Source organism: Ascaphus truei, chromosome 13, assembly GCF_040206685.1.
Source record: "Ascaphus truei isolate aAscTru1 chromosome 13, aAscTru1.hap1, whole genome shotgun sequence".
NCBI classification, from domain to species: Eukaryota; Metazoa; Chordata; class Amphibia; order Anura; family Ascaphidae; genus Ascaphus; species Ascaphus truei.
Window position 1 is genome coordinate 44,844,006 of NC_134495.1, and position 7,753 is coordinate 44,851,758.

General features: G+C 39.8%; 1 protein-coding gene across 1 annotated transcript in view; it reads right to left on the minus strand.

Moving 5' to 3' along the window:
• Positions 1 to 7,528, minus strand: part of LOC142465283 (uncharacterized) — a 102,330-nt gene extending 94,802 nt beyond the window's left edge. Inside the window, 1 exon segment of the mRNA XM_075569296.1 lies at positions 7,339 to 7,528. The gene's annotated coding sequence lies outside the window, so the exon portion shown is untranslated.
• Positions 7,529 to 7,753: the final 225 nt, after the last annotated feature.

Below are 7,753 nucleotides of genomic sequence, written 5' to 3' on the forward strand. Positions count from 1 at the left end.
GCTATTTTTTCTAAATCCAACATTTACACACACACACACACACACACACACACACACACACACACACACACACACACACACACACACACACACACACACAACAATGACTAATTGTAATATAATGTAATACAATAAATAAACTTATGTCAAAAACGAATGTTGTTCTTACTAGGAATTTATTTTAAAAAAAAATTTGAAGCAGGGCTGAGGGCAGGGTTAGGTGGCGAGTAGATTTTTTTTTTGTTTTGTTCCGCGAGTAGATTTTTGGGTGATTTGTCGACGTGTGTGTGTGTGTAACCCTATAATTATATTGAGAAATTCTGAGGAACCCAAACCCTCTCTAATAGCGTATCTGAGATCAGATGCATTGTAAGGAACCCCAACACTCTCTAATAGCGTGTCTAAAATCAGATGCTTACCTTCTTCACTCAACATCATTGAATCTACGAATGTGATGAGGTTACATAGTAGATGAGGTTGAAAAAAGACATGCTCGTCCATCAAGTTCAACTGTATGCTAAATTTATATGACAGATACTTTGTCCTATATCCGTACTTGCAGTATATTGATCCAGAGGAAGACAAACAAAAAACCCCAGTGAAAAATCATTCAATCATATCTCAAAAGTGGAAAAATAAATTCCTTCCTGACTCCAAGAATTGGCAATCAGATTACTCTCTGGATCAACATCCTTCCAATGTTTACTTAGTATATCCCTGTATACAATTCCTTTCTAAAAAGATGTCCAACTTTTTTTTAACATATCTATTGTATCTGCTTTCACAGTCTCCATGGGTAATGAATTCCACATTTTACCTGCCCTTACTGTAAAGAACCCTTTCCTCTGTTGCTGGTTAAAGCCCTTGGGATGAATAATTCTTTTGAAAGCTCCTTGTACTGTCCCCGAATATATTTGTATATAGTTATCATATCCCCTCTTAGACGCCTCTTCTAATGTAAATACATCTAATTTATCTAGCCTCTCCACATTAATCAGATTATCCATCCCCTTTATTTATTTGATGGCTTTTCTCTGCACTTTATCTAGTTCCATAATGTCTTAGGATTGGTGCCCAAAATTGTACTCCATATTCAAACACTGGTCTTACTAATGCTTTGTAAAGGGGCATAATTATGTTTACTTCCCTTCCATCCATTGCCCGTTTGATGCAAGATAAGATCTTGTTTGCCTTTGCAGCTACTGCATGACATTGGGCACTATTGCTAAGCCTGCTGTCTACAAGCACTCCTAAATCCTTCTCCATCAAGGATTCCCCCAATTTATCCCCATTTAATGTGTAAGTCGCCTGTTTATTCTTGCATCCCAAATGCAAATAGGTAGAGTGATGGATTGTGTCAAAGAGGCACAGTCCACTCAGAGTATGCCTCTAGTCGGCGCACTTCAGAATTGTTATATATATATATCATTCTGTATGGTCAGTGCGAAACTTAAATGAATGAATGGTTCCAGTGTTCTTTTCCCCAGTCCTGGGGTTAGAGCGAGGGTTCTCTCTTTATCCCAAATGCATAACCTTACATGTATCTGTATTAAACCTCATCTGCCATTTACCTGCCCACGTTTCCAGTATCTCAAAGTCATACTGGAGAGACATTACATCCTGCTCTGATTCTACTACCTTACACAATTTAGTTTCATCAGCAAAAATGGAGTGGAACCGTATCAAAAGCCTTTGCAAAGTTTAAGTAGAACACATCTACTATTACAATAGCTGCTATATGTCAGTGTTACAGTGTGCCTGTGTATTACAATAGCTGCTGTATGTCGGTGTTACAGTGTGCCTGTGTATTACAATAGCTGTGTGTGTCAGTGTTACAGTGTGTCTATGTATTACAATAGCTGCTGTATGTCAGTGTTACAGTGTGCCTGTGTATTACAATAGCTGCTGTATGTCAGTGTTACAGTGTGCCTGTGTATTACAATAGCTGTGTGTGTCAGTGTTACAGTGTGCCTGTGTATTACAATAGCTGCTGTATGTCAGTGTTACAGTGTGTCTATGTATTACAATAGCTGCTGTATGTCAGTGCTACAGTGTATCTGTGTATTACAATAGCTGCTTTATGTCAGTGTTACAGTGTGTCTGCGTATTACAATAGCTGCTGTATGTCAGTGTTACAGTGTGTCTGCGTATTACAATAGCTGCTGTATGTCAGTGTTAGTGTGTGTCTGCGTATTACAATAGCTGCTGTATGTCAGTGTTAGTGTGTGTCTGCGTATTACAATAGCTGCTGTATGTCAGTGTTACAGTGTGCCAGTGTATTACAATAGCTGTGTGTGTCAGTGTTACAGTGTGCCTGTGTATTACAATAGCTGTGTGTGTCAGTGTTACAGTGTGCCTGTGTATTACAATAGCAGCTGTATGTCAGTGTTACAGTGTGTCTATGTATTACAATAGCTGCTGTATGTCAGTGTTACAGTGTGCCTGTGTATTACAATAGCTGCTGTATGTCAGGGTTACAGTGTGTCTGCGTATTACAATAGCTGCTGTATGTCAGTGTTAGTGTGTGTCTGCGTATTACAATAGCTGCTGTATGTGAGTGTTACAGTGTGCCAGTGTATTACAATAGCTGTGTGTGTCAGTGTTAGTGTGCCTGTGTATTACAATAGCTGTGTGTGTCAGTGTTACAGTGTGCCTGTGTATTACAATAGCTGTGTGTGTCAGTGTTACAGTGTGCCTGTGTATTACAATAGCTGTGTGTGTCAGTGTTACAGTATGCCTGTGTATTACAATAGCTGCGTGTCAGTGTTAGTGCCTGTGTATTAAAATAGCTGTGTACTGTATGTCAGTGTTATAATGTGTCTGTGTATTACAATAGCTGTGTGTGTCAGTGTTACAGTGTGTGTCTGTGTATTACAATAGCTGTGTGTGTCAGTGTTACAGTGTCTGTGTATTACAATAGCTGTGTGTGTCAGTGTTAGTGTGTCTGTGTATTACAATAGCTGCGTGTGTCAGTGTTACAGTGTGTCTGTGTATTACAATAGCTGTGTATCAGTGTTACAGTGTGTCTGTGTATTACAATAGCTGTGTGTGTCAGTGTTACAGTGTGCCTGTGTATTACAATAGCTGTGTGTGTCAGTGTTACAGTGTGTCTGTGTATTAAAATAGCTGTGTGTGTCAGTGTTACAGTGTGTCTGTGTATTACAATAGCTGTGTGTGTCAGTGTTACAGTGTGTCTGTGTATTACAATAGCTGCTGTATGTCAGTGTTACAGTGTCTGTGTATTACAATAGCTGTGTGTGTTAGTGTTACAGTGTGTCTGTGTATTACAATAGCTGTGTATGTCAGTGTTACAGTGTGCCTGTGTATTACAATAGCTGTGTGTCAGTGTTACAGTGTGTGTCTGTATTACAATAGCTGTGTATGTCAGTGTTACAGTGTCTGTGTATTACAATAGCTGTGTGTGTCAGTGTTACAGTGTATCTGTGTATTACAATAGCTGTGTATGTCAGTGTTACAGTGTGCCTGTGTATTACAATAGCTGCTGTATGTCAGTGTTACACTGTGTCTGTGTATTACAATAGCTGCTATATGTCAGTGTTACAGTGTGTCTGTGTATTACAATAGCTGTGTGTGTCAGTGTTACAGTGTGCCTGTGTATTACAATAGCTGTGTGTGTCAGTGTGCCTGTGTATTACAATAGCTGTATATGTCAGTGTTACAGTGTGTCTGTGTATTACAATAGCTGTGTGTGTCAGTGTTAAAGTGTGTCTGTGTATTACAATAGCTGTGTATGTCAGTGTTACAGTGTGCCTGTGTATTACAATAGCTGTGTGTCAGTGTTACAGTGTGTGTCTGTATTACAATAGCTGTGTGTGTCAGTGTTACAGTGTCTGTGTATTACAATAGCTGTGTGTGTCAGTGTTACAGTGTGTCTGTGTATTACAATAGCTGTGTGTGTCAGTGTTACAGTGTCTGTGTATTACAATAGCTGTGTGTGTCAGTGTTACAGTGTATCTGTGTATTACAATAGCTGTGTATGTCAGTGTTACAGTGTGCCTGTGTATTACAATAGCTGCTGTATGTCAGTTTTACACTGTGTCTGTGTATTACAATAGCTGCTATATGTCAGTGTTACAGTGTGTCTGTGTATTACAATAGCTGTGTGTGTCAGTGTTACAGTGTGCCTGTGTATTACAATAGCTGTGTGTGTCAGTGTGCCTGTGTATTACAATAGCTGTATATGTCAGTGTTACAGTGTGTCTGTGTATTACAATAGATGTGTATGTCAGTGTTACAGTGCCTGTGTATTACAATAGCTGTGTATGTCAGTGTTACAGTGTCTGTGTATTACAATACCTGCTGTATGTCAGTGTTACAGTGTCTGTGTATTACAGTAGCTGTATGTCAGTGTTACAGTGTGCCTGTGTATTACAATAGCTGTGTGTGTCAGTGTTCCAGTGTGTGCCTGTGTATTACAGTAGCTGTATGTCAGTGTTACAGTGCCTGTGTATTACAATAGCTGTGTATGTCAGTGTTACAGTGTCTGTGTATTACAGTAGCTGTGTATGTCAGTGTTACAGTGTGTCTGTGTATTACAATAGCTGTGTGTGTCAGTGTTACAGTGTGTGTCTGTGTATTACAATAGCTGCTGCATGTCAGTGTTACAGTGTGTCTGTGTATTACAATAGCTGTGTATGTCAGTGTTACAGTGCCTGTGTATTACAATAGCTGTGTGTCAGTGTTACAGTGTGTGTCTGTGTATTACAATAGCTGTGTGTGTCAGTGTTACAGTGTGTCTGTGTATTACAATAGCTGTGTGTGTCAGTGTTACAGTGTGTCTGTGTATTACAATAGATGTGTATGTCAGTGTTACAGTGCCTGTGTATTACAGTAGCTGTGTGTGTCAGTGTTACAGTGTGCCTGTGTATTACAATAGCTGTGTGTGTCAGTGTTACAGTGTGCCTGTGTATTACAATAGCTGTGTGTGTCAGTGTTACAGTATGCCTGTGTATTACAATAGCTGCGTGTCAGTGTTAGTGCCTGTGTATTAAAATAGCTGTGTACTGTATGTCAGTGTTACAGTGTGTCTGTGTATTACAATAGCTGTGTGTGTCAGTGTTACAGTGTGTGTCTGTGTATTACAATAGCTGTGTGTGTCAGTGTTACAGTGTCTGTGTATTACAATAGCTGTGTGTGTCAGTGTTAGTGTGTCTGTGTATTACAATAGCTGTGTGTGTCAGTGTTACAGCGTGTCTGTGTATTAAAATAGCTGTGTGTGTCAGTGTTACCGTGTGTCTGTGTATTACAATAGCTGTGTGTGTCAGTGTTACCGTGTGTCTGTGTATTACAATAGCTGTGTGTGTCAGTGTTACAGTGTCTGTGTATTACAATAGCTGTGTGTGTCAGTGTTACAGTGTGTCTGTGTATTACAATAGCTGTGTGTGTCAGTGTTACAGTGTCTGTGTATTACAATAGCTGTGTGTGTCATTGTTACAGTGTGTCTGTGTATTACAATAGCTGTGTGTGTCAGTGTTACCGTGTGTCTGTGTATTACAATAGCTGTGTGTGTCAGTGTTACAGTGTCTGTGTATTACAATAGCTGTGTGTGTCAGTGTTACAGTGTGTCTGTGTATTACAATAGCTGTGTATGTCAGTGTTACAGTGTGCCTGTGTATTACAATAGCTGTGTGTCAGTGTTACAGTGTGTGTCTGTATTACAATAGCTGTGTATGTCAGTGTTACAGTGTGTGTCTGTATTACAATAGCTGTATGTCAGTGTTACAGTGTCTGTGTATTACAATAGCTGTGTGTGTCAGTGTATCTGTGTATTACAATAGCTGTGTATGTCAGTGTTACAGTGTGCCTGTGTATTACAATAGCTGCTGTATGTCAGTGTTACACTGTGTCTGTGTATTACAATAGCTGCTATATGTCAGTGTTACAGTGTGTCTGTGTATTACAATAGCTGTGTGTGTCAGTGTTACAGTGTGCCTGTGTATTACAATAGCTGTGTGTGTCAGTGTGCCTGTGTATTACAATAGCTGTATATGTCAGTGTTACAGTGTGTCTGTGTATTACAATAGATGTGTATGTCAGTGTTACAGTGCCTGTGTATTACAATAGCTGTGTATGTCAGTGTTACAGTGTCTGTGTATTACAATACCTGCTGTATGTCAGTGTTACAGTGTCTGTGTATTACAGTAGCTGTGTGTGTCAGTGTTACAGTGTGTGCCTGTGTATTACAATAGCTGTGTATGTCAGTGTTACAGTGTCTGTGTATTACAGTAGCTGTATGTCAGTGTTACAGTGCCTGTGTATTACAATAGCTGTGTGTCAGTGTTACAGTGTGCCTGTGTATTACAATAGCTGTGTGTGTCAGTGTTACAGTGTCTGTGTATTACAATAGCTGTGTGTGTCAGTGTTAGTGTGCCTGTATATTGCAATAGCTGTGTGTGTCAGTGTTACAGTGTGTCTGTGTATTACAGTAGCTGTGTATGTCAGTGTTACAGTGTGTGCCTGTGTATTACAATAGCTGTGTGTCAGTGTTACAGTGTGCCTGTGTATTACAATAGCTGTGTGTCAGTGTTACAGTGTGTGTCTGTGTATTACAATAGCTGTGTGTGTCAGTGTTACAGTGTGTCTGTGTATTACAATAGCTGTGTGTGTCAGTGTTACAGTGTGTCTGTGTATTACAATAGATGTGTATGTCAGTGTTACAGTGCCTGTGTATTACAGTAGCTGTGTGTGTCAGTGTTACAGTGTGTGCCTGTGTATTACAATAGCTATGTGTGTCAGTGTTACACTGTGTGTCTGTGTATTACAATAGCTGCTGCATGTCAGTGTTACAGTGTGACTGTGTATTACAATAGCTGTGTGTGTCAGTGTTACAGTGTGTCTGTGTATTACAATAGCTGTGTATGTCAGTGTTACAGTGTGTGGCTGTGTATTACAATAGCTGTGTGTCAGTGTTACAGTGTGCCTGTGTATTACAATAGCTGTGTGTCAGTGTTACAGTGTGTGTCTGTGTATTACAATAGCTGTGTGTGTCAGTGTTACAGTGTGTCTGTGTATTACAATAGCTGTGTGTCAGTGTTACAGTGTGTCTGTGTATTACAATAGCTGTGTGTGTCAGTGTTACAGTGTGTCAGTGTATTACAATAGCTGTGTGTGTCAGTGTTACAGTGTGCCTGTGTATTACACTAGCTGTGTGTCAGTGTTACAGTGTGTCTGTGTATTACAATAGCTGTGTGTGTCAGTGTTACAGTGTGTCAGTGTATTACAATAGCTGTGTGTGTCAGTGTTACAGTGTGCCTGTGTACTGTATTACAGTAGCTGTGTGTGTATTAATGTGAATGATGACAAAGATCAGATCATTACCTTGCTTCAGTCGTGTGGGAGGGGAAGGTGTGTGTTTACCAAAGCTCTGCACTGATTGGCTGATCCCTTTCTGGTGTTGTGCATTTTACACAATGGATTCTGGGACTTGTAGTTCATCTATCTGTAAATACTACAATATTGGAAGAGAAGGAAGTGTATTGAAGTGCCTGTCAGGAAAAGCGAGATCACGTGACAAGCAGCAGCCAATCAGATTAGGATGAGGAGGTGTTAGAGACAGAGGGACAGGAAGAAGCTGGAGAGGGGGCGGGGCATCTGGCTGCAGTCACGTGATTTTGATAACATATCATGCAGATTTGTATCAGTTATGAAAACAAATAATATAAAGTGAAACATTTCTAAATAAAACTCAATGCATAATTAATATAGCTATCATCATGTATATTACTTGATGTAT